The sequence below is a fragment of the Branchiostoma belcheri genome, unplaced genomic scaffold (assembly GCF_001625305.1).
Source record: "Branchiostoma belcheri isolate BF01 breed outbred unplaced genomic scaffold, Haploidv18h27 scaffold355, whole genome shotgun sequence".
Taxonomy (NCBI): Eukaryota; Metazoa; Chordata; class Leptocardii; order Amphioxiformes; family Branchiostomatidae; genus Branchiostoma; species Branchiostoma belcheri.
This window is the reverse complement of record NW_017803971.1, coordinates 9,798-30,642: the sequence shown is the minus strand read 5'-3', so window position 1 is coordinate 30,642 and position 20,845 is coordinate 9,798. Positions and strand designations below refer to the sequence as shown.

General features: G+C 38.2%; 1 pseudogene; it reads right to left on the bottom strand.

The window, feature by feature from the left end:
• LOC109475929 overlaps positions 1 to 20,845 on the bottom strand; it is a 48,506-nt pseudogene that overhangs the window by 20,698 nt on the left and 6,963 nt on the right.

The following is a 20,845-nucleotide window of genomic DNA, read 5'->3' as shown; positions in this document are numbered from 1 at the left end:
AGACACACACACACACACACATACATTTGTACATACAGAATACCATACAGACAGACAGACAGACACACAGACATACAGACAGACAGACAGACACACCAAAAACAATACCTGCATTTTTCATGGAGGTAACTACAACTACAAATGCATGCTTTATCTTTCCATGATAACAAAATGAGTAAGTGTACTAACTCAACATTTCTGACAACTGACACGCGACTGTAAAAGTAATGAACTATAAAAATAACAGAATGCTGCTGATTTACATTACATCTTTGTATACATATGTATTAGGTAAAACGTAAAGGTAGTCCTTTGTATAGGTACAGAGTTTTATTATCAACCTTCATCACTCCTTAGATATTTTATACATCTATTACACTAAAACTTAGTACATGTATGTATATCAGTGGCAAATCTAGTAGTTGAATTGGTTATCTCCAGTGGTAATTGTCTCTAGTTTGACTCCTGCAAGTTATTACAGTTTTATCCAGACTCTTGTTCTTCTTCATGGCACCTTCATCAAGGTCTTCCATTGTTTTTGGTGTCTGTTTAGCCTCTTCCTGAAATCTTTATGCAGTCAAACCTGCCAAGGAGACCACATCGTCAAGCAGGTCACCTGTCCATGGTGACCGCTTTTCCCCCAAAATTTTCCCCATTGGCACAAGGTGACCACCTGGACAACGCGACCGCGACCACTCATTTGGGTTCGCTCAAGGCCTGATACCTGCCCATGGTGACCACATGTATTTTGATCATGTTGATTATTAAGGGGGCACACGCCAGTTTATTTGGGGCCTCTATTCGAAGCTGCACACCCTCAAATCTAGCGACAGTCTCTGGCGTGGAATAATTCGGAAGGAGAATAACAGTATATGGGTCGAAAGGATATCTCTTCAGCTACAAGACAAGCTGAGTTTGGTTTCTTCAACCTTTTTAAATTTGGTAAAATCAACGGAAAAAACATTATTTTCACTCCAAAATTAATGCCCCAAATTGCGACTTTTCGCGTAGGATAATCCCAGAAAAAAAAAAAAATTCCGGCAGAAATGACTGATGCTGGCAGAAAGACCCAAGCCTTGACTATACCTGAGTAAATTATAAAGAAAATTCTAGTACTGTAATTTTCTAAACAGTCCACGGCGCGAGGGGTTGCAAATCCACCTCTACAAAGTAGACTTTGTACCTGTTTTTACAACTGTCTTTGGGGAAAGATAGCGCAACTTTCATGTCACCTTTTTGTTCTCTGAGTGATACACTTTGTAAAAAGATATCCACTGATCACATGAATAATGTTTTTAATAGTATTTTTGGATCCGTGGATTATTTCTCTGTTACCATTACGTTATTACTTTTTGCTTTGTTTATGTCTTGCCTGTACATGTTTTTGTATATCGAAATACTAATAAAAAAAACTATAGAAATCCCAATAGGGCGAAAACTGTGTTCTGCTACCTTCAATAGACACGGGAATTGGCCCGTAATTCGTAGCAGAACACAGTTTTCGCCTTATGGGGATTTCTATAGTTAAGGACCCCAAGATGACTCACATCGACGCGGTGAAAATTATAGTAGGGTGCACTTCACAAATACGAAAATCGAATATGTTTGAGAAGAAGGTATAAACTACAAAATATCTAGAAATCCTGTCGGCGTATCTGCTCGTAACGTATACTTTGAAATCGCCCTCTACGGACGTGACCTAAACTGCAGCCGACTCCCCCGAAAGCCAGTTGCGTAATACGGCGCATTTATACACCTGACTACCCAATGACGATCTCGACAACCTTGATTTAGCTATGTTTATTGATTTGTTTGATTTGTTTATATGATTCATCATTCTTATTTTCAATTATTACTACTATTTTGTATCATTTCCTAAGTTACTCGGAATTTGACCTCTGGCCCTCCAAAGACCATCGACCGACTGTTGTGCTTAAGGTCATATTGAAGGGTGCCTGAGGACTTTTTGGAAATACTAATATAGAAAAAAAACTCTATCTGACATGGTAGACTTTTTGGTCTATTTTTATAATCTATAACATATTTTTTGCCAGGGCCACATTTTGACCGCGAAATTGAACGACAAAGTTCGCAATTTTTACGCGCCATCTACCATCCGGGCTCCCATATATGGAGTGCTCTTCCAAATATGGAGTGCTCTTCCAAATAATGTGCACACCCCCCGGCCCCACTGAAGCGAAAGCACGATTCCGCTGGGTGTGTGAGCTTCACTTTGCCATTGGGAAAGGAAAAGGCAATTTTCCTGATACTTAGAGCGTTTGTAAATACAGTACATCATGTTATTTGTAGACCGCTAAGTAACCAAAATCTGCCAACTGCAAAGAATTTACGAAAACCTGCCATGCCGGCTAATCAAGTCGGAACACATATTCAACTGGAAATATACCACAGAAATCACCAAGAAAAAGGCATGGATTACGCCAACAACTTCCTATGAAAAAACATTTGACTGCCAAAAGGAACGTTTGAGTTTGTTTCGACTGCAAAATGTTTGTAAATATACTACCGGTAGTAACTGTTATATGCAGTTGTAGGAAGAAGATACTAGTACTTGAACAAACATGACACAAGAACTGATTTCCAATCTGCAACGTTCTTTTTTTATTTAAAGAAATACAATACAAACAAACTTCAAGCTTTCTTAGAGCGGAATGCATACACAATCTTACTGTAACGACGAACATATCTTTACGGTTTACAGCGGTGGCAGCTTATAACGGATCGTCCATATTTTGCAGATAGAACTCCGTACGTAAAAAAAAATCATATACTGTAAGCACACGTCTACTAGGACAACGTTCAACAGAAATTCACATAATCAACAAAATTATATTCGCTAGAAATCTCATACCAAGTACGGGCAGGCTTTTCACCAGGGCTATATCTACTCCGGTAACTCCATGTTTTCAGTCTTTTTTCCGAGTATGTTGCTTTCCGTAACACAACAAAGAACTTCGGGGGTAGGCATCAAAAACAAGTCCGTAACTCCAGAAAACGCGGACGGTTTTTCTCCAGAAAGGTCTCAGAATAGTCCATTAAAGTCCACCTGCAAAACTACGTAGGGTATAGCCGTTTAAAAGATTGTCTAGCGGCCCAAATGTTGCCGCAAACCGCACAGCGTCCTTCGCGGCATCCAAGTCGTCGTCCGCCATTTTGGTTTCGTCACGTGACTCCCCCACGCTTTAAGAATGGGGATGCTTGGGCTGTTCTTTTTACTGGACATATCCCTGGCCTGTTTTTCTAAATCGCGGCTCAGAATGGTAAATACAGCGTGCTGAAGGGTCAATGACCCGCATTTTACCGGAAGTCATCGGGGCCTTTGGAATGCGGACCAGAACCTGGCGATTTCGGCTCTTTTTGGCTCCAAAATGGACATTTATGTAACCCATACAGCATATACAGCATTTTTAGATCAAAACTGTGGCAAAACTGCTAATGAAAAGGGACCAAAAATTGTTTTATTTTAAACATAAGCTTCTAAACTAAAAACGTACGTCAGGCCGACACGCTGCGCCGCTTTATGTGCTGGGGAGGGCCGCTGGCGTATGGCACTGTTAAAATTTACGAAAAAATTCATTAAAAATCAACATTTGAAGATAGAAAAAAATCCTGACGTACGTTTTTTGCTATCACTATAGTGCGCCTTTCTACAAAATATGGTTAATGAAAACCAAAGCACTGGCCAGGAAAATTGATTTTTCTAAAAAGGGGGCGTGGCTCAAAACTCCAGATTACGTCATCGTGACGTCATAAAAATTTGCATAAATTATTGTCTTGCAATAAGGTACTTATATGAAAAATTTCAATGACCAAAAGTAATTCTAACTAGTATTTTTAAGATGTCCCCAAAGTCCTCAGGCACCATTATACACTACCTTAACTTATGTTGATTTAATTTATGTTATATTATCTTTTCTGTATCCTTGTTTGCATTATATTCTTGTTTATTTATTATGGGCTCTCTTGGAAATCATCCCCGCGGGGCTGAAGAGACTACCCATACGTTGTTAAGATAAATAAATAAATAAATAAATAAATAAATACACGAACTGCAAAACCTTCACAATTTAAATCATACAGTCTCGAAACCCAATGCATTCCTACACTACACAGCGCAATTTACGTCTGGCTGACGCTCTTATCAGGCTCTCTACCCAGGCTCTCTGCACCACTTTCTATACTCGCGTCATAGACACGCAGGGGTTGCTCATTATTACTGTGTTCTGCTACCTTGAACCCTATCTAGACTGGGGGGTAGGGGTGGTGGGGCGGTGGGCAATAAGTGCCCGCGCCAACTTTGATGTCGGATAATGTCCGAATGCCTTGTGCTAGGGCCACCACACTTGGTGACATTTATAAGATATTGTTGCTAACAATTTTTATAGCAGTAAGATAAATTAATATTTTCTCGTATTGTCATGGCAACGAGTTTCTGACAGGCATTTTTTGTAAAATCTAGACTATAAATTTTTGTAAAATTTTGACTTCAACAATTAAATTTTCGGGCTTTTATGTTAATTTACGCATGCTTTCTAATATCAATGACATCTTATATACTAAATTCCATGTAATTTTCATCAATAATCATGCATAATTTATGCAAATTTGATGACTTCATTGGCCAAAATCCAAAAAAGAAAAATAGATTAAAAAAAGATAAAGATAGCCGGAATTCAACTGATTAAATGATAAAGAGGACCATATCATTAGATCAGTTAAATTCCGGCAGCTATTTTTCTCAAAATTTCATCCCAACTTCGATTTCTGTTAAAGAAAACGTTAAATTAAACATCTCTAGTCTATTTCCATTGTATTTTTAGGCTTTATCTTGAAGAAAAAAGATTTTCAAAAATTCAATATTGTGGATCCAAAATGGCGGACAGCTTTTAATATGCCTGACGTCATTCTATGACATTTTATGATATAGGCAACACATGATTAAGTAGACCTTAATATCATAAACAATTTTTGTTAAACCTGTGTTGAATACCATTAAGTTTTAAGAGAAAACCGTTTTAAGCAATAAATCACATGAAAGACTACTGATGTCATCTAACGTCATAATGATATCAAAATTGTTGATATGATTGATTATTACTAGTACAACATACTCGGAATGAGCCTTCAGTCCCAAATATCCCCAAAAAGCCCAGTCTACATATGTTTTATTATGCAGATTTAGTCCTCATTTGCATAATTTGCATTTAATTATGTACAACTCTATCTCAGCTGCCTACACACCAAAATGATGAGAATACGTGGTTCCTATCTGGACTTATCGGCTATTAAAGATTTCGCCAGAAACTCCCTGGCACTTCCAGAACAAGCTGCTAGAGGGACTTAACCGACAGCACTTATTTTTGATTGGAAAAGCTATCTGTTACCAAAAAGTCAAGACCATAGCATGCATGTTCAGGACAAAAGATACAAAAACCCGACGTTCTGCTGGAGTACCATGGTCATCCACCAGGAGGCCCATATTTCACCTTGACCTTTGTGTTCCTAAGACTTACAAGCATACCAAATCTGATCACAACCCATAAAGGCGTTATGAAGTTATTGTCTCTAATATATTTTATTATCCATATTTTAACAAAGAAAATGATATAAAGTTTTGCTCCAAATGTAAGACGTAAACCGGCTACTGGAGCAATCAGACTACATGCCCGACCAAAGAAAGAAGAAAAATACCTGGCGAGATGCTGTAGAGGTTGAGTTCAGTGAGATGAGGTTGCCAGCCCCCGTGGGTCCGGGTGACCACGAACCTCCAGTACCGCGCTGTTCCCTGGAACCCGCCGAACTCTTGCCTCTGGTCCGTCCCTCCCTGCACGTTATCGACAGACACAACGTCCTCCCAGCTGTACGGACTCCCAACCTGAGAACTTTGCAACTTGAAGGCTGCAATGTCATGATTGGTGTCTCCGTTGCAATTCACTGCGATGCGAGTCAGATTTAGAGGCGCTGCGATGTCCAGCACGATATACCATTTGTTGTAGTTTCGCCAGGTATCTGAGACGTTCCAGTAGGTATTAGTGTCCCCATCCAAGGCTTTTGCGGCATCATGTGTCACTCCGTTCATGACCCACGGTGTGCCGGTGGAGTTCACGACCCATGAAGTATCCTGTCGCAGCCATGCTCCTGCGAAAAGGGAGAAGAATTGATAACACTCGATTTTTCCTGGGATGGTAACGTCATTACGTCACACGTATACCTTATTTTTAAATTTCCTACTGTTGCCACTTGTCACGTGCAGTGCCGGTGAAAAACGATGTAACTGCAATATCTGATTTTATAACACGTTTATACAATAGTCATGTAATACACCGACAGAAGAACGACCTCATACCAATAAGTGCATTATTTGCATTAATGTTTATCAGTTGATGATATTATCCACCTAATGACCATCTTATCTTAACATAGAAGGCATATTCTCATAAACTGTGCAAATGAGGTCCTGATTTGAATTGTGTTCAATGATTTTCATCTTCACATAGCTTTCAAATGCGGCAAGTATCAAATTCCTGGCAGCTGTCATAATAAGATTACAGAAATTTCCCTATTTTTATGCAAATTACGCCTTCATCTAAATAATAAATATCGGCCAATGTTCCTCTCGTTCTTAATTACATGTTGGAAGTGTTTTATCGTCCTATTATCCAAATTGATTTATAAAATGTCCACGCCATCTGACATCAAAGTTGGCGCGGGGATTTACGCCCCCCCCCCCCCCCCCCCTCAGTCTAGATAGGGTTAATACTCTTCCTGCGAGCACCAGGTAATAAAATAATATGTAAAGCTAAAATGTTATTTTGCGAGTTATCATAAAAGTTCATCTTTGTTGGTAATACATATTTAGAGTTAAAACTTGATCCAACACAAAAGGTTCTCTCGCCTAGAGCTTTCGACCAGTCACTCGGGTCTTCCTTAGTTCCTCAGGTTAAAATCATTTGCAAAGGTATGAGGTCGTTCTTCGGTCGGTGTATTACTTCTATTGCATAAACGTATTATGAAATCGGACATTGCAGTTGACCCATCAATAAAGCGACTTCTCCTAGATCACCCAACTCCAAGAAGCCTTCAGCAAAGTCCAAAGGTACAAAGTCCAAGTGTTTGTTCGTCTCCTTAAATAAAGGACTCTTCGGAAGCGCAATTTTCATCTCCCACCTGCTACAATTTGACCACGACCTTATACACATCCTCGTTGAAGACCAGAGTGACTGTTTAAAAGCTCTAGGTGAGAGATAACTTTTTGTGTTGGATCTAAATTTCAACTCTACACATATTTTGTGAGTTACTTAGGTTACGTATTTCAAATTATACTATACATGTTTTTTATTATTAATTTTGTTTCTTGTATAAAGTACAGTAACTGTACCTTCACCGCGACAGGAAGTTATGAGAAGGCAACATATAGTCCCGACGGTACAGAGCAGACGCCAATCAGACATCCCTTAGGATTTACCCTGTGGGAATCAATCAGAACAAACAGTCAAAAGTGCACAACACAGTCACACCCTCCTGGACGAAATGGAAGGCACCGCGTGCCTCGATGTAGACTGCTTGTTAAGTTTGGCTGTACTGACAGTTAACCCTACCTAGACCGGGGGGGGCTAAAAGTGCCCGCGGCAACTTTGATGTCACGTAGCGTCTGAACGGCTAGCCGTAGAACGACCAAACTTGGTGACTTTTCCTAAAATATTTTTGGCAACAATTCTCCATCATTGGAATAAGATATTAATTTTTTGTGTTGCCATGGCAACGGGTTTCTGACAGGCATTTTTTGCTAAATTTAGTACTTTTTGTTTCAACAATAGAATTTTATGGGTTTTATGTCAAGTTACTTATGGTTTCTAATATGAATAACATCCCATATAATTTTATGTAAATGTTATCATTAAATATGCATAATTTATGCTAATGTGATGACGTCATTGGCCAAAATCCAAGATGGCGGACCATATCATTAGAACAGGTATATACGGGTTATTTTCATTAAAATTTCATCAATACTTCCATTTCTTTTTACAAAAAAGGTTTGAATGAAGGTGTTTAGTATGTTTACAATGTATTTTAGGCTTTATCATGAAAAAAACTTTTTTGAAAATTCAAGATTGATGATCCAAGATGGCGGATATCTTAAATATGCATGACGTCATTTTATGACGTCACCGGTGTTGCTATGGGCAACATAAGACTTAGTACACACTAATATCCTGTCATAAACACTTTTGGTAAAGTTATGTTGTATACCAGGGAGGTTTTCAGGGAAAAACCTATTTAGACGGTTTTGGCCAATAAAATCACATTAATGACGTCATAATGACGTCATATTACGTCATAACGACATAAAAATTGTAGATATGATAAATTTTTACTAGTACACCATTCTCTGAAAATTTGGTGGTCATACGACATACCGTTCGCGAGTTCTTAGGGGGGGTCAAAAGACGCCCCCCCCGGTCCCCCCATGTCAAAAAAAGCCCGGTCTAGGTAGGGTTAACATAAAAATTATTTAACGAAACTTAGAAACAATATCAACTGAAAAAAATCCATTAAGCTGATCGCAGTCCGACCTCCACCACTGTCTCAACCACATAATAAGGAAATAGAGCTACAATGGACAATAAACATAGAATCTGATACAGTATCATCCACGTTCTGCCGACGTGCTTGATAAAGGCACTCTGCTTACTAAGCAACGGCAACATGTCCCTTCCCCGTCTCTTGTTTTTACATTTCTTAAACTTCTTTAAGTGAATGCATTTGATCAAGTAATGATACATAAATTTGCCCATTATTATGTTGACGCAACCTGTTGGTGGATATTCCTACTTATCTTTTACAATTTGTTTTGTGGAGCTAATTCTGTGCTATAAAACAATATCGGGATGGATTGTGAAGTATTAATAACAGCGGCATCAGAAAACAATGGATAGAGTTTCGTTTAATTCGATACCTTTTAGTCGATGACTAATCTTCCAGGGTTCAAAACATATAAAAATACGAACTTACTGATAGCAAAATAAAAAAAGGATGAATATGCATCACAAATTATATATAGGTTACACAAAACGATCATAACTAAATATTTACAACTTAACTTTTTTAATTGATGTGGACTGGTCTGTGTTTTAATACTGGGTGGCAGGGTGTTCCATACATTAATGGCGCGGTAGACAAATGTTCACGTTTTGCTGTTTTTTTTAGGGAGTTTGAAACTGCAAGAATTGGAAAATCTCGTTGAATTCTATGGGTAGAATAGAAGGGAACAATGGAGCTGTAGATGTTTTTGGGTTTTGGGACCGTTAAGAATTATAAAAAACATATTGAAAGTACTGGTAGCGAACCTTTCTCTGACAGTCAGCAAACCCAGGTCTGAGTGCATTTGCTTGACAGGTGTGTCTAGTGAGCATTTCAAAATCAATCTGCATGCCGTATTCTGTAAAACTTGAAGCGTAAAAATGATCGTCTTCAACATGTTAGTTAGAACTGTTAGACAAAACTGTGCCACAAAAAGGACCAGAGCACATACAACCATTTTACAGAGTTAATTGTAAATTCAGTTCTGCTACTTTTTCCGCGAGAACCATACGGCGCTACCTGGCTGGTTGTTCCCCTACATCACAGATGTTGGGGTACCATGTACACGTACGTGCATGGCCTGATGTGGAATAATGGAAAAGTAGTGTTAAAAAAGTATCATTGCATATACAACCCTGATGTACGTTCATCGATATAAACGTTTACTCCTATTCTACTTTCATTTATCTTAATGTTTCCACACCTATGTCATAATGTTTATAGTTATTTTTGCCCTTGCCTCTCTTTGTCCTTCTCTCCAACCATTTTCCCAACAATCTATCTTTCTGTCAATTATTTCACTTTTTTGTCCTTGGCAGGTGAAAAATAGTGACCTTTATCCTGCAAGGAGAGGAAATAAACGTCATGCAAACGCGAGGGTAAAGGCTTAAAAATATGCCTGAATACGCGAAACGTATAATCAATAAAAATTAGAAGAAAAAAACATGTAGGCTGACCGGTATCTCTATACTTGTAATCAATAATCAATAAAATTACAAAAAAAAAACATGTTGGTTGTCCGGTATCTCTATACTTGTATTTCCTGCCTCGTACGGTATTTACCGACTCTTTGAAGGGAGCATCCAAACCAACTGAAAACATCTTTTTTGTATAGGTGGATATATGTTGGCATTTTCCAGCCGCAGTGTTTCTTTCTATTTTGTTAACAAAATACTGGCTTTAAGTGTTTTTTTACTGCTCGGTAGAGCTTTAAAACTAATCCCATCCTCTTGTGTTTTGCTAGCCGTCAAAGGGTTCAGGGGTCATTCTCTCATTGTTTACATTTCTCGTACTTTATTTCTCTGGTCAAAAAGTTTAATTTTAGGACTAAATGGACGATTTGGCGGTTGGACTTTCATGCCAATGTGACTTTTCCATAGTTAAACACACTATAAATAGGTGGTTTTTGCTTTTACAGCTTATTCCTGGTATATTTACAATGATAGTCTGAGGGACTTTAAAAAAGGAGCTGTCCCCTCTTGTGTGGTGAGAAGTAATAAATCGCATGCAAATTGGGAGTAATTGAAAATGATGTTCACTGCTGGGGGGGTGTTTAATAGGTTATTCGCCTCTCTCTCGGAGCATATGTTCCCAATACGAGCATAAACAGTAGACTACGTCCCATTCTAAGGCATACAACTCTTTCAAGTAACGTGCAAGTCAATGAAAACACCAACATTGAATACACAACACACTGAATCCGAAAAGATACACCCAGAAGTGACGACGATGACAATCATCGTGACTCACTCACTCACTCACTCACTCACTCAAGGCCGCATGCTTCCAAGGGAAGCGTAGCGCCTCGGCATATGGATCTCCAGGTGGTTCTGTCGTTCATCGTGACTATGTTGGGATATTTCCGTACTGGCGTAACGTGTGTTTCTGTACTACGACTTATGTGTCACACATCATTTGGTTTACATACCAGCAAAATAAAAGTCAAACTATAAACAGCAGCATATTTCTGATAAACCAAACTCATACATGACGAAGGTATAAAGTCATCGATCTCTTGCTGAAATATAGAATTCCATTATCCCTATATACTAGAGCTAACGTTTTCTAAAAGCCCCAGCCATATCTTACAATTGCCAAGGGGTCACGTAGACTTGACAATATACACAGTACTGCGTTTACCTAAATAAATCAAATATTATTTCGAATTTCAGACTTTAAATTTCCGACCTTGACCGATCAATGACTTCTGAGTAACGGACAACGATTTTGATTTGTTCTCTACGGTTTTGTGAGATACTAAGAAATCTCATGTATTTATTTTGTATAATTTGGTTACCTGGGTTATTTATGTTGTACATACAATTCTTTGTTACTTCTGTTCAAGTATTAACTCACGTTTTATTATTTCTGTAAACTGGGCCCCACTGAAAATCAACTTGTCAAAGCTGAGTTGGGCTACCCAGGTGTGTGAAAATGAAATAAAGAAATAAATTACTTTTTTTAAGTCAGAATCAATAAAATGCTTTGTGACTAATTTGCCTTATCTTATCTTAACTTGTCTGACTTTTGTGCCCTTTTCGACTTCAAAAAAATTGTCTTCACTTTATTTGTATATTAATCAATTGTGTGTGCTTATAAGCCTGCATTTCTCCTCTGGTCTCTCAGTCACTGACGAAAGCTAGTTTCCAAAATCATATCCAGTTTGTTTTTATTCCAACATGTAATCACCAGACGTGGTGACGACACACTCAAGTTTGTTTTTTTTTAACTTACATTAATGCCGCCACAAACACGGGACAAAAACATGCCATGACAGGACAATACTCATTTACACCTGAGCTGAGTGAGGGAAGGCGTGTAAAGTGGCTTTCCCAAGGGCACAAGATCGGTGGCATGTCAGGACTCGAACCTGGGACTCTAAGTTCCGAGTCGCGCACTCTGCCACTACGCCACGACCAAATCATATCCAGTTGCTGGACTAACTGCTTTTTGGCAACACCAATGCTACATTATGCTGTTAACTGTGCTGTCATTACCCTTTTTAAAAATCAACAACAAAATGTAAATGAGTATTATAGTCTTCGTATCTTACCTTAGTCACAATATATCTGAAGCGCCTTTGTCGACAACAGTGCCTTGATCTAAAGCCACAAATATTCGTTTCCCGCAGTCTACTTGTGGTGTTAAAATCGGCCCGCTTTAATAGCCTCTCAGCCCGCCAGTAACAGGTACATCATGCCACGAAGTTTACCACAGGTGCGTGTGGGGAAGGTATTTCTGTGAAGTTGTCATGCGCAGAAGTTCGTGGTATGTTTGCAATTTGCCTCGGAAGACAAAGCTGCTTGACGTGCTTAGAATCTAAAATTACAGCAGGCTGTATCCTTGTAATGTCAGTCGCTACAATCGTTAAAATACATCGGTGTCAGACAGGGGTAATTTACAAGCAGAGGTTAAGGCTTCGGCTCTTATACGTGTTTTAGGCATTTTGAGGGCTTTTGGGGGATGTTTTCTTTTTTTAAACCAGCCAAATGGGTAGTAAATGGATACTGTCCTGCAAATTTGATACTCTATTAAAAACTGAAAGGTGTGCTTGAAGAGAAGATAGCACGATCTGTTGACACACTTCCCATACCGATCTATCGCCCAACAGCAATGGTAAATTTGCATGCAAATGGTAAATTTAAATGTCTGTGGCATCGAGTGTCTTGAAATCTGATGAACAGCGTGATGAAGTGTGAATATCATTTTAGCTTCTTTGTGTCGACAACAGTGCCTTGATCTGAAGCTATAAGTGATCGTTCCCCGCAGTCTGATTGTGGTGTTAAAATATTCCCGCTTTTATAGCCTTCCTGCCCGCCAGTAACAGATACATCGTGTCACGAAGTTTACCATGGCCTAGAACTGGCACCCTGTAGTCTCCGAAAACTTGTACGTAACGGGTTTGAAGAGAAGAAAAGCTGCATATAAAGAACAGTACCATCCTGTCAATTACAGAAAATTGCAATATTGACAGGACCATATCCTGTCAATTAAAGAAAATCCACTATTAAAAAGACCATCCTCTAAATTGTGCATTTTTTTCATTATTGACAGGATTCTTTCAAAGCAATGTTATTAATCAATCAGAAGCCAACATCTGCCCACATAGATTAAACTAACTGCAAAGTTGGAGTCTCTAGTTTTTACATTTTTTAAACTTCTTAAGTGACTGCATTTGATCAAGTAATGAAACATAAATATGGCCATTATTATGTTGATGCAACCTGTTGGTGGAAATTCCTACTTGTCTTTTACAATTTGTTTCGTGGAGCTAATTCTGTCCTCTAAAACAGTCCATCGGGATGGATTGTAAAGTATTTATAACGGCTGCTACAGAAAACAATGGATGGAGTTTCGTTTATTTCGATACCTTTTAGTCGATGACTAATCTTCCAGGGTTCAAAATATGTAAACATATGAACATACTGACAGCAAAATTAAAAAAAAAATGAACATACATATCAAATTTTATATAGGTTAGACAAAACGATTATAACATAACTTAATGTATACAACTTAACTTATGTACAACTGGTGGATGGTCTTTTTTAATTGATGTGGACTGGTCTGTGTTTTAATGCTGGGTGGCAGGGTGTTCCATACATTAATGGCGCGGTAGAGAAATGTTTTTTTGCTGTTTGTTTTTTTTTGTTTAGGTAGTTTGAAACTGCAAGAATTGGAAGATCTACTTGAATACTTGTGGGTAGAATTGACGGGAACAATCAAGCTGAAGATGTTTTGGGGTTCGTGACTGTTAAGAATTCTAAACAAAAAAACATATCAAAAGTACTGGCAGCGAACCTCTCTCTGACCGTCAGCCAACCCAGATCTGAGTGCATTTGCTTGACAGGTGTGTCTAGTGAGCATTTCAAAATCAATCTGCATGCCCTACTCTGTGCAACTTGAAGCTTACAAGTGTTCGACTCCAACATGTTAGCTAGAACTAGTAGAAAAAATTGTGCGCAAATAGGACCAGAGCACATACAACCATTTCACAGAGTTAGTTGTAAATTCAGTTCTGCTCCTTTTTCCTCGAGAACCATACGGCACTACCTGGTAAATTATATTTTAGAAGCAGTTCAATCGTATGGTCTCTTTGTTGGCCTAGTTTCTCCCTATTCATTGCCTTCGACAGAAGGCTATGTGGATACCTTGAACACATGTACAAAGACTGCCATTCACACTTTTGACGTACCCCGCTTTAAAATTGCGTAAAATAGGGATTTTTTGCTATTTTCGGATCAAAAATGTACAATTTCGGCTCCTTTGCTTTAATATTAAAACCGAATGACCTGAAATTTGGTATAGGAGATCCTTTGATACAATCCCACTGAACTCTTTTCACGCTTTTGGCGTGTGTCACTTTAAAATTATGTTAAATGGGACTTTTGTGCTATTTTTTTACCAAAAAAGTACATTTTTCGCTCCTATGCGCTAATACCAAAACCAAATGACCCGAAATTCAGCATAAAGGTAGCTTGGCACCAAATGCTTAGACTCTAAGTATTCACTATGCAGATTCAATCCTTTAAAATACTATTATTTACCTTTTATGAGTAAAAACTGCGATTATAGCTTGAAAACCCAAATTCCAAACTGACAGTTCAAATAGAACACTTCAGGGTTCTACCAGGGTTCTACATGTTCCCAAAGCAGAAGGGGTTGGAAGATTCCATTGCTGCATGGGGGTATAAACTGTGGGAAAAGTTCACATTTTGAACAGGGGTGATTTAGGAACAATCCATTTGAGCGGGAGGGGGATAGGTCCATTTTTGGTACTGGGGATGTGGTGAAGCCATGCTGCATTTACTCCTGAGCAAATATTGGCCTTTCTAGGGGAAATTTGGAATGGGGAGGAAGAATGGGTGAAATGTGCCGTATTTCCTCTTGAGCAAATGTCGGCCTTTCTAGTTGAAGGATTTTTTGCCGTTTTGAAGTTTGGATCGCTGCACATCGGAGGCCAATTCTCATCTCCTTTTCGCCGAATTCTACGATCCGTATTTCCGTAGAGAGACATGGTACATGCTAGGTAAATAGTATGTTGCTTCGTTCACAAAAAGACTCTCTGACCACTGTAAGTAAGATAATCATCTTCAAAGAAACCTACACTATACACACACACAACACACAACAAACCAATATCACACTGTCGAAGACATGAGACCTCCGAACTCCGAAGTTGTTGATATTTTGAAACACCCTAGATAGGATCCAAATGCAATTAATTATATATGTGGGCATCTCACTGTCTGATTGAATCTGAAATATTGATGAGCAGGGCCACTCTGGACAATGGCTGGATGTTCCCCTACATCACAGATGCTACTGTAGCATGTACACGTACGTGCATGGCCTGATGCGGAATAATGGAAACGTAGTGTTAAAAAAACTATCATTGCATATACAACCCCGATGTACATTCATCGATATAAACGTTTACTCCTATTCTACTTTCATTTATTTGATTGTTTCCACACCTATGTCATAATGTTTATAGTCATTTTTGCCCTTGCCTCTCTTTGTCCTTCTCTCCAACCATTTTTCCAACCAACAATCTATCTTTCTATCAATAATTTCACTTTTTGTCCTTGGCAGGTGAAAAATAGTGACATTTGGCCTGCAATGAGAGGAAATAAACGTCATGCAAACGCGAGGGGAAACGCTTAATAATATGCCTGATTACGCGAAACGTATAATCAATAAAAATTAGAAAAAAACATGTAGGCTGACCGGTATCTGTATACTTGTAATCAATAATCAATAAAATTTTTAAAAACATGTTGGTTGTCAGGTATCTCTATACTTGTAATCAATAATCAATAAAATTAAAAAAAAACATGTTGGTTGTCCGGGATCTCTATACTTATATTTCCTGCCTCGTAAGGTATTTACCGACTCTTTGAAGAGAGCATCCAAACCAACTGAAAACATCTTTATTGTATAAGTGGATATATGTTGGCATTTTCCAGCCGAAGTGTTTCTTTCTATTTTGTTAAAGAATTACTAGCTTTTAGTGTTTTTTACTGTTCGGTAGAGCTTTAGAACTAATCTCATCCTCTTGTGCTTTGCTAGCCGTCAAAGGGTTCAGGGGTCGTTCTCTTATTGTTTACATTTCTCGTACTTTATTTCTCTGGTCAAAAAGTTAAATTTTAGGACTAAATGGACGATTTGGCGGTTGGACTTCCATGTCAATGTGACTTTTCCATAGTTGAACACACTAGATAGGTGGTTTTTGCTTTTACAGCTTATTTCTGGTATATCTACAATGATATTCTGAGGGACTTTGAAATAGGAGCTGTCCCCTCTTGTGTGGAGAGAAGTAATAAATCGCATGCAAATTGGGAGTATTTGAAACTGATGTTCACTGCTGGGGGGACAGATGTTTATTAGGTTGTTCGCCTCTCTCTCGGGACATATATTCCCAATACGAGCATAAACAGCGCCTCGGCATATGGATCTCCAGGTGGTTCTGTCGTTCATCGTGACTATGTTGGAATATTTCCGTACTCGCAGAACGTGTGTTTCTGTACTACGACTTATGTGTCACACATCATTTGGTTTACATACCAGCAAAATAAAAGTCAAACTATATACAGCAGCATATTTCTGATAAACCAAACTCATACATGACGAAGGTATGAAATCATCGACCTCTTGTTGAAATATGGAATTCCATTATCCCTATATACAGCCAACGTTTTCTAAAAGCCCCAGCCATATCTTACAATTGCCAAGGGGTCACGTAGACATGACAATATACACAGTACTGCGTTTACCTAAATAAATCAAATATTAATTCGAATTTCAGACTTAGAATTATTTTTTTAAGTCAGAATCGATACCGATGGTTTCTGACTAATTTGCATTATCTTGTCTTAACTTGTCTGACATTTGTATCCTTTTCGACTTCAAAAAAATATTTTCTTCACTTTATTTGCATATCAATCAATAGTTTGTGCTTATAAACCTGCATATCTCCTCTCTCTCTGGTCTTTCAGTCACTGACGAAAGCTAGTGGATACTAGCTGTAACGTCTGACCGTTTCCAAAATCATATATAGTTGCTGGACTTACTGCTTGTTGGTAACACCATTGCTATATTATGCTGTTAACTGTGCTGTCATTACCCTTTTTAAAAATCACAAACAAAATGTAATGCACAGAGTATTATAGTCTTCGTATCTCACCTTAGCCACAATATATCTGAAACGCCTTTGTTGCATCGACAACAGTGCCTTGATCTGAAGCCACGAGTGTTCGTTCCCCGCAGTCTACTTGTGGTGTTAAAATGATCCCGCTTTTACAGCCTTCTGAAGCGCCTTTGTTGTGTCGACAATAGTTCCTTGATCTGAAGCCACGAGTGTTCGTTCCCCGCAGTCTGCTTGTGGTGTTAAAATCGGCCCGCTTTAATAGCCTCTCAGCCTGCCAGTAACAGGTACATTATGCCACGAAGTTTACCACAGGTGCGTGTGGGGAAGGTATTTCTGTGAAGTTGTCATGCGCAGAAGTTCGTGGTATGTTTGCAATTTGCCTCGGAAGACAAAGCTGCCTGACGTGCTTAGAATCTAAAATTACAGCAGGCTGTATCCTATTGCAATGTTAGTCGCTACAATCGTTAAAATACATCGGTGTCAGACAGGGGTAATTTACAAGCAGAGGTTTAGGCTTCGGCTCTTTTACGTGTTTTATACATTTGGGAACTTTTTTGGGGCCGTTATCTTTTTACGCCAACCAAATAGGTAGTAAATGGATACTGTCCTGCAAATTTGATACTGTATTAAAGCAACTGAAATATGTGCTTGAAGAGATAGCACGTTCTGTTAACACACTTCCCATACCGATCTATCGCCCTACAGCAAAGGTTAATTGGAATGCAAATGGTAAATTTAAATGTCTGTGGCATCGAGTGTCTTGAAATTTGATGAACAGCGTGATGAAGTGGGAATAGCATTTTAGCATGTTTGTGTCGACAACACTGTCTTGATTTTAAGCCACGAGTCTTCGTTCTCTGCAGTCTACTTGTGGTGATAAAATGGTCCCGCTTTCATAGCCTCTCAGCCCGCCAGTAACAGGTGCATCGTGTCACGAAGTTTACCATGGCCTAAAGCTGGCACCCTGTAGTCTCCGAAAAACTTGTACATAACGGGTTTGAAGAGAACAAAAGCTGCATTTTAGTGTTGTCAGTACATTCTAGATTATGTAAGATCATCTTCTTACAACCGTACTTCAATTCTGTTGTCTATTGATGTTAAGTGTCTTGAAGAGTAATTTGTCTTGGTTCCTGTCTCAGTCAGGCCTCTGCCTATTTTATCCCCATAGTAGTCAGATGTATACTGAGGTCTGAATCCACCTTTGTTTTAGTATAATATATTCATTTTATCATGATATCCGGTTCTCAAACAAGGTACACTGCATGTCATTAAGTTGTTGACCTCTTTCTTTACGAATTGTGGGTAAAACTTTGAAACCTTTCCGAAGTTAGGCAACAATTCCTCAGAAGTTAGATTTAAAAATACACATTGATAATAAAAGCTTAAAATGATTGCAACATAAACAACCTTCTCTTGATGTTGGATTATTTTTTTGTATCTGGAAATGTAAATATTTTTAGTCCAAACAATACTACAATACTAAAACGTAATATTTCACAGATTGTTTTTATCTTCTGCTCCTGAACAAAATGCACGCTTTGCATTTTTTCTGGTGACATGTTCGCATGTTATATGTATGTTATAAATTCTATGTGTTTAAAAAATTCAATAACTGACACTTCTATTTTTTTTCAATAGAATCTGTTACATTGCAAAATATTAGAGAAGGAGTGTATGGGAAGGCTATTAAATGTGTTAAAGCCAGCATGACCAGTGTCTTAGCAAGGACAAATACACCGGTCATTCGAATTCCTCGTCCCGCCGGCCCCTTAAAACATATATCGTGCTCTTTAGAGACTCAATGTCCTAAGCTCAAACAATCAGTACTTTATATGTGCAGTTTGTTTTTACCTAAAAACATTTTATATGTTCACATGTGGCGTTGAGAATAAAATATAAGTTCTATTCATGTATAAAGCCTAAACGTAACATTAAAAAAATCATCTAGAAAATCACTAATCCTGTATTGGCCCCTTGAACTGTAAAGAAGCAAATTCAAAGAATACAAACAAAGGAAAAACAAAAAAAGCGTAACTTATGTAACAGGCGTAGACCAATCTGTACCTCGTCCTCGGTATACTCTCTAGGAGTCACGCCAAAAAACAGCAGCTCAAGCAACTGCATTTAATTTTAAAAACAGTCAGATGTTTCAATAGTTCGTACATATAAACCTGCATGTCTCCTCTGGTTTCTAGTCACTGACAAAATGTAGTGCACGTGGATGCTACCTGAGACATCTGACCGTTTTCGAAATTATACTCAGTTGCTTAATGAGTAGCTGTTTTTTGGGAGTGACTCCTAGAGAGTATACCGAAGTACAGATTGGCCTACGCACGTTACATAAGTTACCGCTCACTCAGTCAGGGTGAAGTAGAAGGCGTTAGTCACATGGCCTGACTTCTCGCCCAACAGTACTCTCGCGAGATGTCAGTCCATTGTGACATCAATTGGGATTTATACCATGATTCCTCGTGGGAAGATATTGGAAATCGAAACTCTTGGTATTCGAATGGACTCCATCGCTTGTGCTTTAGGTTTTGAAGAATTAGTTAGAATTTATGTTAATTATTTTTTTTCAATTTCTGGTTATTAATCTAACAAATTAATACTAAAGATTTTAACCATTAACTTAGCAATTTTATATCGATGATAAATATTTGATTACTATGGAATGTTTCTCGAAAATCGAACACCGCAGAAACCCATTTACCTTTTGTCATTGTTATCTACTTGAATACATTTAACCCTACCTAGGACCGGGGGGGGCTAAAAGTGCCCGCGGCAACTTTAATGTCACCTAGCGTCTGAGCGGCTAGCCGTAGAACGGCCAAACTTGGTGACTTTCCTAGAATATTGTTGCAACAATTCTCTATCATTGCAATAAGATAATAATTTTTGTGTTGCCATGGCAACGGGTTTCTGACAGGCATTTTTTGCTAAATGTAGTATTTTTTGTTCAACAATAGAATTTTTTGGGTTTTATGTCAAGTTACTCATGGTTTCTAATATCAATAACATCCCATATAATTTTATGTAAATTTTATCATTAAATATGCATAATTTATGCTAATGTGATGACGTCATTGGCCAAGATCCAAGATGGCGGACCATATCATTGGAACAGGTATATACGGTTTTTTTCATCAAAATTTCATCAATACTTCCATTTCTTTTTACAAAAAAGGTTTGAATGAAGGTGTTTAGTATGTTAACAATGTATTTTAGGCTTTATCATGAAAAAAAACTATTTTTGAAAATTCAAGATTGATGATCCAAGATGGCGGATATCTTAAATATGCATGACGTCATTTAATGACGTCACCGGTGTTGCTATGGGCAACATAAGACTTAGTACACCATAATATTCTGTCATAAACACTTTTGGTACAGTTATGTTGAATACCATTTAGTTTTCAGGGAAAACCTATTTTGACGGTTTTGGCCAATAAAATCACATTAATGACGTCATAATGATGTCATATTACGTCATAACGACATAAAAATTGTAGATATGATAAATTTTTACTGTACATCATTCTCTGAAAATTCGGTGGTCATACGACATACCGTTCGCGAGTTCTTAGGGGGGTC